We start from the raw sequence: 23,014 nt of genomic DNA on the forward strand, positions 1-23,014 counted from the left end.
CCTCGAGCATCGTGCTCGCGTATGCCCCGGCATCGGCCCCCTCCACTCCTTCAGGGAGACCCAGGATCCGCAGATTCTTTCTCCTCGACCTGTTCTCCAGGTCTTCGAGTCTTCCCGCCCACCTCTTGTGTAGCGCCTCGTTCTGCTCCACTCTCACCGCCAGGCCCACGGGCTCGTCCTCGTCCTGACTGACTCGTTTCTGTACCTCCTGGATCTTTACCTCGTGGGCCTTCTGGGTCATCCCTAGTCCTTCTATCGCCGACAACATAGGCGACAGCATCTCCTTCCACAGCTCCTCGAAGCAGCGCTTGATGAACTCCTGCAGCTCCGGCCCGCATTCCGCTTTGTCCCCAGCCGCCGCCATTTTGCTTTTCTTCCCTCGCTTCTCCCGCTGCTCCAATGCCGTTTTTTTGGCCGTTTCACTTCTGGCCCGGTCCATAAAAGTTGAAGGGGGACCTCGCTCTTCCCTTCCCCACGGGTCGTCTTCAAAAAAATTCCTGTTGGGGCTCCTCTAAAGAGCCCGAAAGTCCGTGATAGCGGGAGCTGCCGAATCGTGCGGCTTAGCTCCGCATAGCCGCAACCGGAAGTCCTGCATTGCCACCCTAACCATCCAGGGCGTAGAGTTCAGCGGCTTCCGGCTCTACGTCCTCCCCAACCTCTGCGCTGCCTTGCTACTCGGCCTGGACTTCCAGTGCAACCTCCAGAGCCTAACCCTGAAATTTGGCTGGCCCCTACCACCCCTTACTGTCTGCGGTCTCACGCCCCTTAAGGTTGATGCACGATCAATTGCACAAAGACTAAAGTTGGGTACAACTGTGGCTTTATTACAGTCAGATGTGTGGCCTCCTGCTGCAGCTGGCGAAATGGCAGGGCACTGAAGGTCATGCATATTTATATAGTTCTCCCTGGGCAGAGCCAGCCGGCAGGAGCTACCGGCGAACCTGTAGTGCAGGTCCTACCTTACATCTCCAATTACAGTGGATCACCACATTCACCCCCTGTTAAAAATGAGTCCAGCAGGGGTGACGTGAAACTATATACATTTAGTGCAATTATGTACAGTGGTAGGGAAAGAAAAGTCCATGTTGACGGTCCAGAGTCCGTCAAAGGTTCAGCCGGTCCGGTGCTTTGATGCTTCGTTGGGAGCGGCGTAACGGTGGCAGCGAGGCCGGTGCTGGCGGTGGTGGGGGTGGCACCGATGGCGATGGCGGTGGTGGCGGTGCTGATGCTGGCCAGTCATCGAGGAACTCCAGGAGCGTGCAGAAGTCCTCTTCGTCCTCTTGTGTGGAAAAGGGGGGGGGGTGGTGCTCTGGTGGGGTAAATATTGGCGGCGCGGTGGGAGGTGGGGGGGCGCATGGGTGGGAGGGTGCGTCAGGGTGGAACCTGACGGTGCCAGGTCCCTGAGTGACACAGTATCTTGGCGGCCACCAGGGAACTCAACGTAGGCATATTGAGGGTTGGTGTGGAGCAGGTGAACCCTGTCCACCAAGGGGTCCGCCTTGTGGAGTCGGACGTGCCTACAGAGAAGGACCGGTCCTGGAGCAGCAATCCAAGTCGGGAGCGACACCCCGGATGTGGACTTCCTGGGGAAAGTAAAAACACATTCTTGGGGTGCGTTATTAGTGGCGGTGTACAATCGTGACCGGATGAAGTGTAGAGCGTCAGGGAGGACCTCTTGCCAGCGAGAGGCTGGGAGGTTCCTGGACCGTAGGGCCAGCTGGACGGCCCTCCAGGCCGTCCCATTCTCCCGTTCTACTTGCCCGTTTCCCCGGGGTTTAACAAACAAAGAACAAAGAAATGTACAGCACAGGAACAGGCCCTTCGGCCCTACAAGCCCGTGCCGACCATGCTGCCCGACTAAACTACAATCTTCTACACTTCCTGGGCCCGTATCCTTCTATTCCCATCCTATTCATGTATTTGTCAAGATGCCCCTTAAATGTCCCTATCGTCCCTGCTTCCACCACCTCCTCCGGTAGCGAGTTCCAGGCACCCACTACCCTCTGCGTAAAAAACTTGCCTCGTACATCTACTCTAAACCTGGCCCCTCTCACTTTAAACCTATGCCCCCTAGTAATTGACCCCTCTACCCTGGGGAAAAGCCTCTGACTATCCACTCTGTCTATGCCCCTCATAATTTTGTATACCTCTATCAGGTCTCCCCTCAACCTCCTTCGTTCCAGTGAGAACAAACCGAGTTTATTCAACCGCTCCTCATAGCTAATGCCCTCCATACCAGGCAACATTCTGGTAAATCTCTTCTGCACCCTCTCTAAAGCCTCCACATCCTTCTGGTAGTGTGGCGACCAGAATTGAACACTATACTCCAAGTGTGGCCTAACTAAGGTTCTATACAGCTGCAACATGACTTGCCAATTCTTATACTCAATGCCCCGGCCAATGAAAGCAAGCATGCCATATGCCTTCTTGACTACCTTCTCCACCTGTGTTGCCCCTTTCAATGACCTGTGGACCTGTACTCCTAGATCTCTTTGACTTTCAATACTCTTGAGGGTTCTACCATTCACTGTATATTCCCTACCTGCATTAGACCTTCCAAAATGCATTACCTCACATTTGTCCGGATTAAACTCTATCTGCCATCTCTCCGCCCAAGTCTCCAAACAATCTAAATCCTGCTGTATCCTCCGACAGTCCTCATCGCTATCCGCAATTCCACCAACATTTGTGTCGTCTGCAAACTTACTAATCAGACCAGTTACATTTTCCTCCAAATCATTTATATATACTACAAAGAGCAAAGGTCCCAGCATTGATCCCTGTGGAACACCACTGGTCACAGCCCTCCAATTAGAAAAGCATCCTTCCATTGCTACTCTCTGCCTTCTATGACCTAGCCAGTTCGGTATCCACCTTGCCAGCTCCCCCGTGATCCCGTTTGACTTCACCTTCTGTACTAGTCTACCATGAGGGACCTTGTCAAAGGCCTTACTGAAGTCTATATAGAAAACATCCACTGCCCTACCTGCATCAATCATCTTAGTGACCTCCTCGAAAAACTCTATCAAGTTAGTGAGACACGACCTCCCCTTCACAAAACCGTGCTGCCTCTCACTAATACGTCCATTTGCTTCCAAATGGGAGTAGATCCTGTCTCGAAGAATTCTCTCCAGTAATTTCCCTACCACTGAAGTAAGGCTCACCGGCCTGTAGTTCCCGGGATTATCCTTGCTACCCTTCTTAAACAGAGGAACAACATTGGCTATTCTCCAGTCCTCCGGGACATCCCCTGAAGACAGCGAGGATCCAAAGATTTCTGTCAAGGCCTCAGCAATTTCCTCTCCAGCCTCCTTCAGTATTCTGGGGTAGATCCCATCAGGCCCTGGGGACTTATCTACCTTAATATTTTTTAAGACACCCAACACCTCGTCTTTTTGGATCACAATGTGACCCAGGCTATCTACACCCCCTTCTCCAGACTCAACATCTACCAATTCCTTCTCTTTGGTGAATACTGATGCAAAGTATTCATTTAGTACCTCGCCCATTTCCTCTGGCTCCACACATAGATTCCCTTGCCTATCCTTCAGTGGGCCAACCCTTTCCCTGGCTACCCTCTTGCTTTTTATGTACGTGTAAAAAGCCTTGGGATTTTCCTTAACCCTATTTGCCAATGACTTTTCGTGACCCCTTCTAGCCCTCCTGACTCCTTGCTTAAGTTCCTTCCTACTTTCCTTATATTCCATGCAGGCTTCGTCTGTTCCCAGACGTTTAGCCCTGACAAATGCCTCCTTTTTCTTTTTGACGAGGCCTACAATATCACTCGTCATCCAAGGTTCCCGAAAATTGCCGTATTTATCCTTCTTCCGCACAGGAACATGTATTCCTTTCAACGAGCTGGTCGTCCTGCTGGAGGCTATACCCCTGCTGAGCAGGAACTGACGCAGCTCATCGCTCATGAATGAGGATCCCCTGTCACTGTGGATGTAGGCGGGGAAACCGAACAGAGCGAAGATGGTGCTGAGGGCCTTGATGACGGTGGCAGATGTCATATCGGGGCATGGGATGGCGAAGGGGAATCTGGAGTACTCATCGCCCACACTGAGAATGTACGTGTTACGGTCGGTGGAGGGGAGGGGCCCTTTGAAATCCACGCTGAGGCGTTCAAAGGGGCGGGAAGCCTTCACCAGGTGCACACAGTCTGGCCGGTAGAAGTGCGGCTTGCACTCCGCACAGACCTGGCAGTCCCTGGTGACTGTCCTTACTTCCTCGACGGAGTAGGGCAGATTGCGAGCTTTGACCAGATGGTACAATCGAGTCACCTCCGGGTGACAAAGGCTGTCGTGTAGGGCCCGGAGTTGGTCCACTTGCGCGCTGGCACATGTACCTCGGGAGAGGGCGTTGGAGGGCTCGTTGAGTTTACCGGGGCGATACAAGATCTCGTCATTATAGGTGGAGAGCTCGATTCTCCACGCAAGATTTTATCATTTTTGATCTTGTCCCGCTGTGTGTTATTGAACATGAAGGCTACCGACCGTTGGTCCGTAAGGAGAGTGAATCTCTTACCGGCCAGGTAATGCCTACAATGCCGCACAGCTTCAACGATAGCTTGGGCCTCCTTTTTGACGGATGAGTGTTGAATTTCCGAGGCATGAAGGGTGCAGGAAAAGAATGCCACGGGTCTGCCTGCCTGGTTTAGAGTGAAGCGTCGCTTTCTACTTGGAAAGGCAAAATTCACGAGATTTTGGGGTGGTCCCGGCGGATTGGAAATTAGCAAACGTGACACCACTGTTTAAAAAAGGAGGTAGGCAGAAAGCGGGTAATTATAGGCCAGTGAGCTTAACTTCGGTAGTAGGGAAGATGCTGGAATCTATCATCAAGGAAGAAATAGCGAGGCATCTGGATGGAAATTGTCCCATTGGGCAGACACAGCATGGGTTCATAAAGGGCAGGTCGTGCCTAACTAATTTAGTGGAATTTTTTGAGGACATTAACAGTGCGGTAGATAACGGGGAGCCAAGGGATGTGGTATATCTGGATTTCCAGAAAGCCTTTGACAAGGTGCCACACAAAAGGTTACTGCATAAGATAAAGATGCATGGCATTAAGGGGAAAGTAGTAGCATGGATAGAGGATTGGTTAATTAATCGAAAGCAAAGAGTGGGGATTAATGGGTGTTTCTCTGGTTGGCAATCAGTAGCTAGTGGTGTCCCTCAGGGATCAGTGTTGGGCCCACAACTGTTCACAATTTACATAGATGATTTGGAATTGGGGACCAAGGGCAATGTGTCCAAGTTTGCAGACGACACTAAGATAAGTGGTAAAGCAAAAAGTGCAGAGCACAATTGCTTCACAGCTCCAGGGTCCCAGGTTTGATTCCGGCTTGAGTCACTGTCTGTGCGGAGTCTGCACATCCTCCCCGTGTGTGCGTGGGTTTCCTCCGGGTGCTCCGGTTTCCTCACACAGTCCAAAGATGTGCGGGTTAGGTGGATTGGCCATGATAAATTGCCCTTAGTGTCCAAAATTGCCCTGAGTGTTTGGTGGGGTTACTGGGTTATGGGGATAGGGTGGCGGTGTTGACCGTGGGTAGGGTGCTCTTTCCAAGAGCCGGTGCAGACTCGATGGGCCGAATGGCCTCCTTCTGCACTGTAAATTCTATGAAACTATGAAACTATGAAGTCTGCAGAGGGATTTGGATAGGCTAAGTGAATGGGCTAGGGTCTGGCAGATGGAATACAATGTTGACAAATGTGAGATTATCCATTTTGGTAGGAATAACAGCAAAAGGGATTATTATTTAAATGATAAAATATTAAAACATGCTGCTGTGCAGAGAGACCTGGGTGTGCTAGTGCATGAGTCACAAAAGGTTGGTTTACAGGTGCCACAGGTGATTAAGAAGGCAAATGGAATTTTGTCCTTCATTGCTAGAGGGATGGAGTTTAAGACTAGGGAGGTTATGCTGCAATTGTATAATGTGTTAGTGAGGCCACACCTGGAGTATTGTGTTCAGTTTTGGTCTCCTTACTTGAGAAAGGACGTACTGGCACTGGAGGGTGTGCAGAGGAGATTCACTAGGTTAATCCCAGAGCTGAAGGGGTTGGATTATGAGGAGAGGTTGAGTAGACTGGGACTGTACTCGTTGGAATTTAGAAGGATGAGGGGGATCTTATAGAAACATATAAGATTATGAAGGGAATAGATAGGATAGATGCGGGCAGGTTGTTTCCACTGGCGGGTGAAAGCAGAACTAGGGGGCATAGCCTCAAAACAAGGGGAAGTAGATTTAGGACTGAGGTTAGGAGGAACTTCTTCACCCAAAGGGTTGTGAATCTATAGAATTCCTTGCCCAGTGAAGCAGTAGAGGCTCCTTCATTAAATGTTTTTAAGATAAAGACAGATAGTTTTTTGAAGAATAAAGGGATTAAGGGTTATGGTGTTCGGGCCGGAAAGTGGAGCTGAGTCCACAAAAGATCAGCCATGATTTCATTGAATGGTGGAGCAGGCTCGAGGGGCCAGATGGCCTACTCCTGCTCCTAGTTCTTATGTTCTTATGACTCGTCCACTGCGCGCATCCCGGCCTTGGCGATGTCTGCTCTGATGCGGGCGAAAGCGTGTTGTGCCTCGGCCGCGAGGGGGAATTGGGTGGACTGAATGAGTGGGCGGGCATTGTCCGCATAGTTTGGTACCCACTGAGCGTAGTAGGAAAAGAACCCGAGGCAGCGTTTGAGGGCCTTGGGGCAGTGGGGGAGGGGAAGTTCCATGAGGGGGCGCATGCGGTCGGGGTCGGGCCTGAGAAGTCCGTTTTGGACTATATAGCCGAGAATGGCTAACCGGGTCATGCTGAACACACACTTCTCTTTGTTGTAGGTCAGGTTGAGAAGAGTGGCAGTGCGGAGGAATTTATCAAGGTTGGCATCGTGGTCCTGCTGGTCATGGCCGCAGATGCTGACATTATCTAAATACGGAAAGGTGGCCCGCAAACCGTACTGGTCGACCATTCGGCTCATCTCTCTTTGGAAGACCGAGACCCCATTTGTGACACCGAACGGGACCCTAAGGAAGTGGTAGAGGACCGTCTGCCTCGAAGGTCGTGTATGGCCAATCCAACTTCCGGATGGGGAGCTGGTGGTAGGCGGATTTCAGGTTAATTGTTGAGAAGACCCGGTACTGCGCAATCTGATTGACCATATCAGATATGCGTGGGAGGGGGTACATGTCGAGCTGCGTGTACCGATTGATGGTCTGGCTGTAGTCCACGACCATCCTGTGTTTCTCCCCAGTTTTAATCACTACCACTTGGGCTCTACAGGGGCTGTTGCTGGCCTCTATAATACCCTCCTGTGGTAGTACCAGGTATTGCGGTACCTGAGAGGTGGATGACCATTCGTTAGACCCAGGAATCTACCATTGGCTGATGTACATAGCTCCGCCCTGAGAGGCGGAGTATCAGAACCGGTGCCGTCCCAGCAGCCTTCACTTTCTGTACTGAAACTGCTGGGGAAGAGTTTAGCAGAGTAAAGCCTTCAGTTATGAATCACTTCGTCTTGAGAGTAATTGATTGTGCATCAATTTAATCTGCTACAACTTCAGTTGAAAGGATGGATCTCCGAATCAAACCGGAGTGCCTCCAGCTCAGCCCCCACGCGGAGAACTCTGCTGCTATCTTCAAACATTGGCTGGTGTGCTTTAAGAGCGACCTCGACACGGCCGCCGACACCCCCACGGAAAGACAAAAGATGCATCTCCTACGCTCATCGAGGAGGCGGAGAATTATGCTGCCGCGATCGAGCTGCTGGAAGGACATTATATCCGCCCTGTGAGCCAGGTCTACGCCCGTCACCTGCTGGCGACTAGACGGCAAAGCCCCGAGGAAACGTTGGAAGATTTCTACCGGGCGCTACTGGTACTGGGCCGAAACTGTGTCTGCCCGCAAGTTTCGGGGAACGAGCACACGGAACTTTTGATCAGGGGTGCTTTCAGGGGTATGACCTCCCCCGATATCCGCCGAAGGCTCCTAGAAATGGACACTCTGGGACTTACAGGGGCACGGGCCCTGGCAGGGTCCATGGACGTTGCCTATAAATACGTGCTGTCCTTTGCACCCGATCGCGCGGCGGCCCCCTGGGCTGCGTGGCACCCCGCAGCGGCAGCCCCTCAGACCTTCCCCCTGACCTCACAAGCCTGTGCAGCGAGATGGCCCGCTAACGCCGCCGGGCCCCACTGTTTCTTCTGCGGGCAGGCGAATCATCCCCGCCAGCGCTTCCCGGCCCGCACCGCCACCTGCAAAGGGTGCGGCAAGAAGGGCCACTTTGTGGGGGTCTGCCAGGCCCGTGCCGTGGCCGCGGTCTCCGGCGACTATCGGCAACCCCCCTTTCAGGCCCTGACCGCCCAGCCCTCACCGCCACCCCCCTATCCTAAGGCCACGTGCGACCCGCGGGCGCGGCCATTTTGCCCCCCCGGACACCACGCTGGACAGGTGGGCGCCGCTATTTTGTCCATCGCCGCCGCCATCTTTTTCATCCCCGGACACCATGTGCGACCCATGGGTGACGCCATCTTGGATGGGGCCCCAGGCCCCCAGCACAGCCGACTACATGCTGCCCGACCAGAACTCTCAATTACTTCAGCTGGCCTCGGTGACTCTGGACCAGAGTCGGCCCCGTACGCTTGCAAAAGCTACAACGATGATCTCCATCAACGGCCACGAGACGTCTTGCCTGATTGACTCCGGGAGCACGGAAAGCATTGTTCACCCTGACACAGTAAGGTGCTGTTCTCTTGTCACCCATCCCGTAAATCAAAGGATCTCCCTGGCCTCCAGGTCGCACTCGGTGGAGATAAAGGGGTTCTGCCTAGCGAACCTCACTGTCCAAGGCAGGAGATTCAACAATTTCCGTCTGTACGTCCTGCCACACCTCTGCGCAGCCACCCTCCTTGGGCTGGATTTCCAGTGCCATTTGCAAAGCCTGACTTTTAAATTTGGCGGCCCTATACCCCCCCTTACTGTCTGCGGCCTCGCGACCCTTAAGGTCGACCCCCCTTCCCTGTTTGCGAACCTCACCCCGGATTGCAAACCCGTCGCCACCAGGAGCAGACGGTACAGTGCCCAGGACCGGACCTTTATCAGGTCGGAGGTCCAGAGGGTGCTGAGGGAGGGGGTCATCGAAGCGAGCAACAGTCCCTGGAGAGCTCAAGTAGTGGTGGTGATGACCGGGGAGAAACATAGGATGGTCATTGACTACAGTCAGACCATCAACTGGTTTACGCAGCTGGATGCGTACCCTCTCCCCCGTATAGCCAACCTGGTGAACAGGATCGCGCAATACAAGGTTTTCTCCACGGTGGATCTCAAGTCTGCCTACCACCAGCTACCCCTCCGTAATGGTGACCGCCAGTACACTGCCTTCGAAGCAGATGGGCGGCTCTATCACTTTTGAAGGGTTCCCTTTGGTGTCACGAACGGGGTCTCGGTCTTCCAGCGAGAGATGGACCGAATGGTTGACCGGTACGGCTTACGCGCAACGTTCCCGTATCTGGATAACGTCACCATCTGCGGCCATGACCAGCAGGACCACGACACCAACCTCCGCAAATTTCTCCAGACCGCGAAAATCCTTAACCTGACATACAATAAGGATAAATGCGTGTTTAGCACCGACCGTCTAGCCATTCTAGGCTACGTAGTGCGAAATGGAGTTATCGGCCCCGACCCTGAGCGCATGCGCCCCCTCATGGAGTTCCCCCTCCCTCACTGCCCCAAGGCCCTGAAGCGCTGCCTCGGCTTCTTCAGCTATTATGCTCAGTGGGTCCCCAATTACGCAGACAAGGCTCGACCCCCGATCCAGTCCACAACCTTCCCCCTGTTGACGGAGGCCCCCGCTAGGCCTTCAGCCGCATCAAAGCAGACATCGCAAAGGCCACGATGCGCACCATCGACAAGTCTCTCCCCTTTCAGGTCGAGAGCGACGATTCTGACGTAGCTCTGGCGGCCACCCTCAACCAAGCGGGCAGACCCGTGGCCTTCTTCTCCCGTACTCTCCATACTTCCGAAATACGCCACTCCTCGGTCGAAAAGGAGGCCCAGGCCATAGTAGAAGCTGTGCGACACTGGAGGCATTACCTGGCCGGCAGGAGATTCACTCTCCTCACGGACCAACGGTCGGTTGCCTTCATGTTCGATAATGCACAGCGGGGCAAGATTAAAAACGACAAGATCTTGCGGTGGAGGATAGAACTCTCCACCTACCATTGCGAGATCTTGTACCGTCCGGGGAAGCTAAACGAGCCTCCTGATGCCGTGTCCCGCGGCACTTGTGCCACCGCACAAGTAGACCGCCTCCGATCCCTCCACGAGGACCTCTGCCACCCGGGGGTCACTCGTTTTTTTCATTTTATCAAGACCCGCAACCTGCCCTACTCCATCGAGGAGGTCCGGACCGTCACCAGGGACTGCCGAATCTGCGCAAACTGCACTTCTACCGGCCAGAGAGGGCGCACCTGATAAAGGCTTCCCGTCCCTTTGAACGCCTCAGCATGGATTTCAAAGGCCCCCTCCCCTCCACCGACCGCAACACGTACTTCCTGAACGTGATTGACGAATACTCCCGGTTCCCATTCGCCATCCCCTGCACGGACATGACCGCAACCACCGTCATCAAGGCCCTCCAGGGTATCTTTACACTGTTCGGTTTCCCCGCGTACATACACAGTGATAGGGGGTCCTCCTTTATGAGTGACGAACTGCGTCAATTCCTGCTCAGCAAGGGCATCGCCTCGAGCAGGACGACAAGTTACAACCCCTGGGGAAACGGACAGGTGGAGAGGGAGAACGGAACGGTCTGGAAGACAGTCCTGCTGGCCCTACGGTCCAGGAATCTCCCAGTCTCCCACTGGCAGGAAGTCCTCCCGGTGGCCCTCCACGCCATCCGGTCGCTGCTCTGTACAACCACAAATCAGACACCTCATGAACATCTCCTTGTTTTCCCCAGGAGTCCTCCTCTGGGACCTCGCTCCCAACCTGGCTAGCGACACCAGGACCCATCCTGCTTCGGAAACATGTGAGGGCGCACAAGTCGGACCCGTTGGTCGAGAGGGACCACCTGCTGCATGCCATCCCCCAGTACGCCTACGTAGCGTTCCCTGACGGCCGCTAAGACACTGTCTCCCTTTGGGACCTGGCGCCCGCCGGAACCCCACGCGCACCCGAACCATTGCCCCCACCTCCACCCTCCCCACAGCAGCTAACTGGAAGGTCAGTACTCCCGCCGCTCCTGCCTAGGCCCGAACACACACCGACGCCCCCTACAGACGCCCCCCCCCTGTCCACCTTTTGCCCCAACAGCGCCGCCTAGGGGTGACGAAGCTGCCTGGGAGGACGACATCACGCTCCCGGAGTCGCAACCGCCGGGACCTCCATCAGAATCATGCCGAACCCCAGACGCTCCAGAAGGACGACCAGGCCACCCGATCGACTGATTGCTGCACTATGAACACTTTGTTATTACCCTCGATATCACGGTACCTCCATACCTGGTCATACCATGCGAAAGGCGACTATTAACGCTGGCCATCACCTCGCCGGGCTCTTTTTTAACTGGGGGTGAATGTGGTAGTAACAGGTATTGCAGTACCTGAGAGGTGGATGACCATTGGCTAGACCCAGGAGTCTACCATTGGCTGTTGTACATAGCTCCGCCCTGAGAGGCGGAGTATAAGAACCGATGCCATCCCAGCAGCCTTCACTTTCTGTATCGAAGCTGCTGGGGAACAAGTTCTAGCAGATTAAAGCCTTCAGTTATGAATCACTTCGTCTTGAGAGTAATTGATTGCGCGTCACCTCCTTAAGCAGCCGCTGGACTTCGGACCTGATGAAGGTCTTGTCCTGGGTGCTGTACCGTCTGCTCCTAGTGGCAACGGGCTTGCAATCCGCAGTTAGATTGGCAAAAAGGGAGGAGGGATCAATCTTGAGGGTCGCGAGGGTACAAACGGTAAGGGGGCGGTAAGGGCCCACCGAATTTGAGGGTGAGGCTCTGGAGGTTGTACTGGAAGTCCAGGCCCAACAGGAGTGCAGCCCAGAGATTAGGAAGGACATAGAGGCGGAGGTTACTAAATTCTGCACCCTGGACCGTGAGGGTGACTGTACAAAAGCCTTGGATCGGGATGGAGTGGGATCCGGAAGCTAGGGAGATCCTTTGATTGGCAGGGCGGACCGCGAGGGAGCAGCGCCTTACCGTATCGGTGAACGAAGCTTCCGGTGCTCCCGGAGTCCAGCAGGCACGAGGTCGCGTGGCCGTTGATTTTAACCGTCGTCGACGCGGTGGCCAGGTTGTGCAGGCGAGATTGGTCCAGCGTCATCAGAGCGAGCTGCGGGTAGCCATCGGATGCTTCGGGTGGCGAGCGGGTGCGGTTCCGATGTCGGGATGTCTGGGGACCCTGTGGGGGACAAGATGGCGGCGCCCATGGTGCGCACATTGTGGGGTCGGGACAAGATGGCGGCGCCCATGGGGCGCACGTGGCCGAGGGGGGAGAAGATGGCGGCGCCCATTGGTCGCACATGGACCCGGGAGGAGAAGATGGCGGCTCCCATTGTGCGTCTGGCGTGGGGGAGGGGGCGATAGCGGGCGCGATCGCAGCGACTGCGTGGGCCTGGCACACCGCCGCGAAGTGTCCCTTTTTACTGCAGGCTTTACAAACTGCAGTGCGGGCTGGGCAGTGTTGGCGGGGGTGCTTCTGCTGACCGCAGAAGTAGCAGCGGGGACCCCCGGGGTGCGCGGAATGGCATGCGGCGCAGGCGTATTGGGAAGGCAGGGCCCCGGCTGAGGAGGTCGTCGGCGGGGTCCAGGAGGGGTAGGAAGGGGTAGAAGGGTGGGCAGCGCGGCGGGAGGGGTAGATTGTACGTTACGGGATGCGACCGTCATGGAGAGGGCCAAGGTTTTCGTCTCCGCCAGTTCCAGCGTGGCCCCTTCCAGTAATCGTTCTCGGATGTGGTCCGACGCAATCCCCGTCACGAAAGCATCGCACATGAGGAGGTTCGCGTGTTCGGCGGCCGTAACGGCCTGACAGTCACAGTCCCGGACGAGTGGAATCAGGGCCCGCCAGAAGTCTTCGACGGACTCACCAGGTAGTTGCGAGCGGGTGGCGAGTACATGCCTGGCGAAGAGCGTGTTCGCCCTCTGCGCGTAGTGTTCTTTGAGGAGTTCCATTGCTTTTTGTAACTCGTGGCATCTTGGATCAACGGGAACACGCTGGAGCTCAGTCTGGAGTACAGGACGTTTATCTTCTGAGCCTCCGTTGGCTCGGGGTCCGCAGCCTTGATGTAGGCCTCAAAACATGCTAGCCAGTGAGTAAAGTCTTTCCTGGCGTCGGGCGAGTGCGGATCCAGCTGCAGGCGATCGGGCTTAATTCTGATATCCATTCTGCGGAAAATCTGACTGTAATAAATTGATGCACGATCAATTGCACAAAGACTAAAGTTGGGTACAACTGTGGCTTTATTACAGTCAGATGTGTGGCCTCCTGCTGCAGCTGGCGAAATGGCAGGGCACTGGAGGTCATGCATATTTATACAGTTCTCCCTGGGCGGAGCAAGCCGGCAGGAGCTACCGGTGAACATCTCCTATTACAGTGGTTCAACACAAAGGTCGACCCGCCTTCTCTGTTTGCAAACCACACCCCGGATTGCAAACCCATCGCCACCAGGAGCAGACGGTACAGCGCCCAGGACAGACCTTCGCCAGGTCTGAGGTCCAGCGGCTGCTGCGGGAAGGTATCTTCGAGGCCAGCAACAGCCCTTGGAGAGCCCAAGTGGTAGTGGTGAAAACGGGGGAGAAACACAGGATGGTCGTGGACTACAGTCAGACCATCAATCGGTTCATGCAGCTCGACGTGTACCCCCTCCTACGCATATCTGACATGGTCAATCAGATTGCACAGTACCGGGTCTTCTCAACTGTGGACCTGAAATCTGCCTACCACCAGCTCCCCATTCGCAAGGCGGATCGCCAATACACTGCGTTCGAAGCAGACGGCCGCCTTTACCACTTCCTTAGGGTTCCCTTCGGCGTCACTAACGGGGTCTCGGTTTTCCAACGGGAGATGGACCGAATGGTTGACCGGTACAGACTGCGGGCCATTTTCCCGTACCTGGATAACGTCACCATCTGCGGCCACGATCAGCAGGACCACGACGCTAACCTTTCCAAATTTCTCCACACCGCCAAACTCCTCAACCTAACTTACAGCAAGGAGAAGTGCGTGTTCAGCATGAATCGATTAGCCATCCTCGGCTATGTGGTTCAGAACGGAGTTCTGGGGCCCGATCGCATGCGCCCCCTCATGGAACTCCCCCTCCCCCACTGTCCCAAGGCCCTCAAACGATGCCTGGGGTTCTTTTCGTATTACGCCCAGTGGGTCCCTAACTATGCGGACAAGGCCCGCCCACTCATCCGTTCCACCGTTTTCCCACTGATGGCCGAGGCTCACCAGGCCTTCAACCGTATTAAGGCCGACATCGCCAAGGCTGCGATGCACGCGGACGACGAGACGAGACGAGACGAGGACTTCCAAGTCGAGAGCGATGCATCAGACGTCGCTCTGGCCATCACCCTCAACCAGGCAGGCAGGCCCGTGGCATTCTTTTCCCGCACCCTCCATGCCTCCAAAATGCGGCACTCCTCCGTCGAAATGGAGGCCCAAGCTATCGTTGAAGCTGTGCGGCATTGGAGGCATTACCTGGCCGGCAGTAGATTCACTCTCCTCACAGACCAACGGTCGGTTGCCTTCATGTTTAACAACACACAACGGGGTAAGATCAAAAATTATAAGATCTTGCGGTGGAGGATCGAGCTCTCCACCTATAATTATGAGATTTTGTATCGCCCCGGTAAGCTCAACGAGCCCCCCGATGCCCTGTCCCGAGGTACATGTGCCAGCGCACAGGTGGACCGACTCCGGACCCTGCACGACGATCTCTGTCACCCAGGGGTCACCCGCTTTTGTCACTTCATTAAGGCCCACAATCTGCCCTACTCCATCGAGGAAGTCAGGGCTGTCACCAGAGACTGCCAGGTCTGCGCGGAGTGTAAACCGCACTTCTACCGGCCAGACCGTGTGTGCCTGGTGAAGGCCTCCCGCCCCTTTGAACGCCTCAGCGTGGACTTCAAAGGGCCCCTCCCCTCCACTGACCGAAACACATATTTTCTCAGTGTGGTCGATGAATATTCCCGATTCCCCTTCGCTGTCCCATGCCCCGACATGACGTCTGCCACCACCATCAAAGCCCTCAACACAATCTTCGCTCTGTTCGGCTTCCCCGCCTACATCCACAGCGACCGGGGATCCTCATTTATGAGCTGCGGCAGTACCTGCTCAACAGGGGCATTGCCTCGAGCAGGACGACCAGCTACATAGATACATAGATACATAGAATTTACAGTGCAGAAGGAGGCCATTCAGCCCATCGAGTCTGCACCGGCTCTTGGAAAGAGCACCCTACCCAAGTCCACACCTCCACCCCATCCCCATAACCCAGTAACCCCACCCAGCACTAAGGGCAATTTTGGACACTAAGGGCAATTTAGGATGGCCAATCCACCTAACCTGCACATCTTTGGACTGTGGGAGGAAACCGGAGCACCCAGAGGAAACCCACGCACACACGAGGAGAACGTGCAGACTCCGCACAGACAGTGACCCAGCGGGGAATCGAACCTGGGACCCTGGAGCTGTGAAGCAATTGTGCTAACCACCATGCTACCGTGCTGCCCCCTACAACCCCCGGGAAACAGGCAGATGGAGCGGGATAATGGGACGGTCTGGATGGCCGTCCAGCTGGCCCTACGGTCCAGAACTCTCCTGGTCTCCCGCTGGCAGGAGGTCCTCCCCGACGCACTGCACTCCATTCGGTCGCTCCTGTGCACGGCGACTAACGAAACCCCCCATGAACGTCTCTGGGGTTGTTTAGCACAGGGCTAAATCGCTGGCTTTGGAAGCAGACCAAGGCAAGCCAGCAGCACGGTTCAATTCCCGTAACAGCCTCCCCGAACAGGTGCCGGAATGTGGCGACTAGGGGCTTTTCACAGTAACTTCATTGAAGCCTACTTGTGACAATAAGCGATTTTCATTTCATTCATTCATTTCATTTCTTTGCCTTCCCCAGGAAGTCCACCTCCGGGGTTTCGCTCCCAACGTGGCTGGCAGCTCCAGGACCCGTTCTCCTCCGTAGACACGTACGACTCCACAAGGTGGACCCGTTGGTTGAGAGGGTACAGCTAATCCACGCAAACCCGCAGTACGCCTACGTAGCGTACCCTGACGCCTGCCAAGACACAGTCTCCATCAAGGACCTGGCACCAGCTGGGTCACCACCCCCCCCCCTGCCCCGGCGCCACCCTCCCTTTCCCCAGCGCACCCCACCACAGCCCCCGCTCCAGGACAATCCGTCCTCCCCTTGGTCCCACCCTGGGATGAAGAGAATGTCGACACACTCCCGGAGTCACCGACGACCGAGCCGACGCCTGACTCGCCACCAGCACTGCGGCGCTCTCAACGACGGATCAAGGCGCCCGACCGTCTAAATTTGTAACCTTCTCTGAAATTTTAATGACAACCTGTATGTAAATAGTTTTCCACCACCCCCGCTGGACTCATTTTTAACAGGAGGTGAATGTGGTAGTCACCACTGTTGTATTATATTGTATATACTGCACTGCATACGAGGGTATTACGGTAAGGCCCCTGTACTTACAGGTTCGGGGGGGAGATCCCTGCCTGCTGGCTCCGCCCAGTAGGCGGAGTATAAATGTGTGGGCTCTCCGAACAGCAGCCATTTCGGCAGCAGCTGCGGGAGGCTCCACATCTCTGCGTAATAAAGCCTCGATTACTCTCTACTCTCGTCTCGTCGTAATTGATAGTGCATCAACCACCTCTTTGTCTGCCCAGCAGCCGGCCCCTGTCACCTTCACGGCTGCGGACAGGGGGGTGGGATCTGGCCGAAGACAGCCTAAAAAGGCAAAACATAAGTCGGCACGGCGGTCAGACCGGGCTCTCCCAGACCTTGGCCATGTCCCAACCACTGACCCCCGTGCCCAGACAAGCTCAGAGGCCGCAACCTCATCTCACCGCCACCCTACAACAACCTGAGGGGCCTGGAGAGACCACCACACAGGCTCCAGAGGGTGGCGGGGAACCTGTGTACGGCCCCGAGGCAGAAGATGCTCCAACCTCATCACAGTGCCAGGGGCCGGGCGGTGTGGAGGGGGGACGCCGCTGAGGGCTCTCCAGCGATGGAGACTGTGCAGCAAGGTGATCCCGCAAGCGCCGCCTGTCCGGGTGGGAGGAGGTGGTGGATCTCGCTGCCCCCTCCCCGGGTGAGCGGGGGTGGGTATCTTCCATATTTATTCCCATCGCCCTGACGCCCAGCCCCATTAAAAAGAAAGCCAAAGTGGCCTCCAAGGCCCCCAAAGCGTTTGAGCTGCTGTCGTCCCCCGAGCAGGGAGGACAGGGACCGGGCGGAAACGAGACCCCCGTGGGCCCGTCCCGCCCGGTGCAGATTTACTCCATGGTCACCTCCTCTTCTTCATCGCCGGGGGCTGGTGGCAGCCATAAATACTCTTATCTCTCCAGGTCGTGGACGGGTGACGGTGAGGAAGGCTCCTCGTACTCTACGCCCGGGCGGGCGACGCCAGGGAGCCCAGTTTTCTTCCCGGAGATGTTTCCGCGCGGTTTCCCGGACCTCTCCGAGGTCCCGGCATCGTCGGTAGGGGCGGAGGCGGAGCCGCTGCCGTCCGCGGACCCAGAATCGCGGGAGGAGCCTGCAAGGGACCCGCGCCTGAGGACGATCCTGGGGTTGGGATCGACTCGGGCCAAGGGCTAGCCGGTGGGCCTGTGGTGGGGGACTCGGGCTCGGGTGGTGACTGCTTGGAGGAGGAAGGCTGCGGAGGAGGTTGTCGGGCCTGGTTTTGCGCAGGCCGGACATGGCGGTGGTCCTCTCGGCTTACGCTGATGATGTGCTCCTCGTGTACACTGACCCCGGTGATCTGCGGAGGATGCGAGATTGCCAGGCTGTGTCTTCCACTGCGTCTTCGGCAAAGGTCAACTGGGCGAAGTGTGCCGGACTCCTGGTCGGTCCGTGGCTAATGGACCCCCTCCCAGAGGAGCTCAGGCCCTTCAGCTGGGGCCGCATCAACATCCTCTACTTGGGAGTCCATCTTTGCCCGGCAGAGTAAGCCTGGCCGGCGAACTGGCAGGAGCTGGAGAGCAAGGTCGCCGCTCGCCTGGGACGCTGGACAGGACTGCTCCAAGTGCTGTCTTACAGGGTGTGGTGAACCACTGTAATAGGAGATGTAAGGTAGGACCTGCACTACAGGTTCACCGGTAGCTCCTGCCGGCTGGCTCCGCCCAAGGAGAACTGTATAAATATGCATGACCTCCAGTGCCCTGCCATTTCGCCAGCTGCAGCAGGAGGCCACGCATCTGACTGTAATAAAGCCACAGTGTACCCGACTTTAGTCTTTGTGCAATTGATCATGCATCAATTTATTACAGTCAGATTTTCCACAGAATGGATATCAGAATTAAGCCTGATCGCCTGCAGCTGGATCCGCACTCGCCCAATGCCAGGAAAGACTTTACTCACTGGCTAGCATGTTTTGAGGCCTACATCAAGGCTGCGGACCCCAATCCAACGGAGGCTCAGAAGATAAACGTCCTGTACTCCAGACTGAGCTCCAGCATGTTCCCGTTGATCCAAGACGCCACGAGTTACAAAAAGCAATGGAACTCCTCAAAGAACACTACGCGCAGAGGGCGAACACGCTCTTCGCCAGGCATGTATTCGCCACCCGCTCGCAACTACCTGGTGAGTCCATCGAAGACTTCTGGCGGACCCCAATTCCACTTGTCCGGGACTGTGACTGTCAGGCCGTTACGGCCGCCGAACACACAAATCTCCTCATGCGCGATGCCTTCGTGACGGGGTTTGCGTCGGACCGCATCCGAGAATGATTACAGGAAGGGGCCACGCTCGAACTGGCGGAGACAAAAACCTTGGCGCTCTCCATGACGGTCGCATCCCGTAACGTACAATCGTACCTCTCCCGCCGCGCTGCCCACCCTTCTACCCCTTCCTACCCCTCCTGGACCCCGCCGACGACCTCCTCAGCCGGGGCCCTGCCTTCCCAATACGCCTGCGCCGCACGCCGATCCGCACTCCCCGGGGGTCCCCGTTGCTACTTCTGCATTCAGCAGAAGCACCCCCGCCAACACTGCCCGGCCCGCACTGCAGTAAATCCTGCAGTGAAAAGGGCCACTTCGCGGCTGTGTGCCAGGCCCGCGCAGTCGCTGCGATCGCACCCACTATTGCCCCCTCCCCCACACCGGACATCCCGACATCGGAACCGTACTCGCTCGCCACCCGAAGCATCCGATGGCTACCCGCAGCTCGCTTCGATGACGCTGGACCAATCTCGCCCGCAAAACCTGGCCACCGCGTCAACGACGGTGAAAATCAATGGTCACGCGACGTCGTGCCTGCTGGACTCCGGGAGCACCGGAAGCTTCGTTCACCCAGATACGTTAAGGCACTGCTCCCTCGCGGTCAACCCTGCCTATCAAAGGATCTCCCTAGCTTCTGGATCCCACTCCGTCCCGATCCGAGGTTTTTGTAGTCACCCTCACGGTCCAGGGCGTAGAATTTAGTAACTTCCGCCTCTATGTCCTTCCTAATCTCTGCGCTGCACTCCTGTTGGGCCTGGACTTCCAGTGCAACCTCCAGAGCCTCACCCTCAAATTCGGCGGGCCCTTACCCCCCGCCTTACCGTTTGCGGCCTCGCGACCCTCAAGGTCGATCCCCCCTCCCTTTTTCCAATCTAACTGCGGATTGCAAGCCCGTTGCCACTAGGAGCAAACAGTACAGCACCCAGGACAAGACCTTCATCAGGTCCGAAGTCCAGCGGCTGCTTAAGGAGGGTATTATTGAGGCCAGCAACAGCCCCTGGAGAGCCCAAGTGGTGGTGGTTAAAACTGTGGAGAATCAAAGAATTGTCGTGGACTATAGCCAGACCATCAATCGGTACACGCAGCTCGACCCGTACCCCCTCCCACGCATATCTGATCTGGTCAATCAGATTGCGCAGTACCGTGTCTTCTCAACAATTGACCTGAAATCCGCCTACCACCAGCTCCCCATCCGGAAGTCGGACCGGCCATACACGGCCTTTGAGGTGGACGGTCGCCTCTACCACTTCCTTAGGGTCCCTTTCGGTGTCGCAAATGGGGTCTCGGTCTTCCAAAGAGAGATGGACCGAATGGTCGACCAGTATGGTTTGCGGGCCACCTTTCCGTACTTAGATAATGTCACCATCTGCGGCCATGACCAGCAGGACTGTAGCGCACAATGACTTACGAGAGAGACGAATAGAGATGAAGTCGATGAGGCTTATTAAGCGTGACTTGTTCCCCGCAGTTCAGCAACAGACTGGAGCGGCGGGGAGAAGCCCGGGTTCTTATACTTCGCCTTCAGGGCGGAGCTAGGAGTCAACAGCCAACCAGGACCCGGGATCTGTCAGCCAATAGCATCACGGCTTCACAGTCCCACATGACCCCTAATACATACTACCACATTCACCCCTTGTTAAAAATGAACCCGGCGGGGTGGTGGTTCGCATGGTGGTAGGGGTTTACAAGGCTGGTCCTGGGAGGAAAAATTTTTGGCATGTCATTACAATCTTAGCCCTACACTGGGCTATGTACAAGGTTTGTGAACTATTTACAATATTCGTAAGAGAAAAAGAACATTTTCGTTACAGTCCAACAACATTCTTGTGTTACACCGATGCCACGAGTCGAGCGGGCAGTCTGGTCTTCCTTGTCGATCGCCTCAGCCCCGGTGGTGGTGCAGGTGCTTGTTCCAGCGTTGTCGTCTCCGGGAGTTTCGGTGTCTGTTTCTGTTTCACTCCTGGTCGGACACGGGAGGAGGACCGATCCTCCCGGGAAGGGTGCGGTCGCGGGGTGCGCCGGTGGCAGGGAGGGGGTGATCGGTGTCGGGGGGATGTGCGTGTTGCCGGCGGGCGCCAGGTCTCGCAGGGAGACCGTATCCTGTCGGCCATCGGGGTACGCCACGTAGGCGTACTGCGGGTTCGCGTGGAGGAGGTGAACCCTCTCGGCCAATGGGTCCGACTTGTGCGCCCGCACATGTTTCCGGAGCAAGATGGGTCCTGGGGCCGCCAGCCAGGTCGGCAGCGACGTTCCAGAGGAGGACTTCCTGGGGAAGACAAGGAGGCGCTCATGAGGCGTTTGGTTAGTGCTAGTACACAGCAGCGACCGGATGGAGTGGAGAGCGTCCGGGAGGACCTCCTGCCACCGTGAAACTGGGAGATCCCTGGACCGTAGGGCCAGTAGGACGGTCTTCCAGACCGTGCCGTTCTCCCTCTCTACTTGCCCGTTCTCCCGGGGGTTGTAGCTGGTCGTCCTGCTCGAGGCTATACCCTTGCTGAGCAGGAACTGGCGCAGCTCGTCACTCATGAAGGAGGACCCCCTGTCGCTATGGATATATGCGGGGCAACCGAACAGTGTGAATATGGTGCTAAGGGCTTTAATGACTGTGGCCGCTGTCATGTCAGGGCAGGGGATGGCGAAAGGGAAACGGGAGTACTCGTCCACCACATTCAGGAAGTATGTGTTGCAGTCAGTGGAGGGGAGGGGCCCTTTGAAATCCAGACTGAGGCGTTCAAAGGGGCGGGAAGCCTTGATCAGGTGCGCTCTATCCGGCCTGAAAAAGTGCGGCTTGCACTCTGCGCAGATGTGGCAGTTCCTGGTGACTGTACGGACCTCCTCCACAGAGTAGGGGAGGTTGCGGGACTTTATAAAATGGTAGAACCGAGTGACCCCCGGGTGGCAGAGGTCCTCGTGGAGGGCTTGGAGACGGTCTATTTGTGCGTTGGCACATGTGCCGCGGGATAGGGCATCGGACGGCTCGTTCAGCTTTCCAGGACGGTACAAGATCTCGTAGTTGAAGGTGGAGAGCTCGATCCTCCACCTTAAGATCTTGTCATTTTTAATTTTGCCCCGCTGTGCATTATCGAACATGAAGGCTACCGACCGTTGGTCAGTGAGGAGAGTGAATCTCCTGCCGGCCAGGTAATGCCTCCAATGTCGCACAGCTTCCACTATGGCTTGGGCTTCCTTTTCCACTGAGGAGTGGCGGATTTCTGAGGCGTGGAGGGTTCGGGAGAAAAAGGCCACGGGTCTGCCCGCTTGGTTAAGGGTGGCCGCCAGAGCTACGTCGGAGGCGTCGCTCTCGACCTGGAAGGGGAGGGACACGTCAATGGCGCGCATCGTGGCCTTTGCGATATCCGCTTTGATGCGGCTGAAGGCCTGGCGAGCCTCTGTCGACAGGGGGAAGGTAGTGGTCTGTATTAGCGGGTGGGCCTTGTCTGCATACTGGGGGACCCACTGGGCGTAATATGAAAAGAACCCCAGGCAGCGTTTCAGGGCTTTGGAGCAGTGGGGGAGGGGAAATTCCATGAGGGGGCGCATGCGTTCGGGGTCGGGGCCTATTATCCCATTGCGCACTACGTATCCCAGGATGACCAGCCGGTTTGTGCTAAAGACGCACTTTTCCTCGTTGTATGTGAGGTTCAAGGCGTTAGCGGTCTGGAGGAATCTTTGGAGGTTGGCGTCGTGGTCCTGCTGATCGTGGCCGCAGATGGTTACGTTGTCGAGATACGGGAACGTGGCCTGCAACCCGTGTTGATCAACCATTCGGTCCATCTCCCGTTGGAAGACCGAGACCCCGTTTGTGACGCCAAATGGGACCCTTAGGAAGTGGTATAGACGCCCGTCTGCCTCGAAGGCTGTGTACTTGCGGTCACCTGGGCAGATGGGGAGCTGGTGGTAGGCGGACTTGAGGTCCACGGTGGAGAAAACCTTATATTGGGCAATCTGATTTACCATGTCGGATATGCGGGGGAGAGGGTACGCATCTAGCTGTGTGTACCTGTTGATGGTCTGGCTATAGTCTATGACCATCCTTTGCTTCTCCCCGGTCTTTACT

The sequence above is a fragment of the Scyliorhinus torazame genome, chromosome 16 (assembly GCF_047496885.1).
Source record: "Scyliorhinus torazame isolate Kashiwa2021f chromosome 16, sScyTor2.1, whole genome shotgun sequence".
Taxonomy (NCBI): Eukaryota; Metazoa; Chordata; class Chondrichthyes; order Carcharhiniformes; family Scyliorhinidae; genus Scyliorhinus; species Scyliorhinus torazame.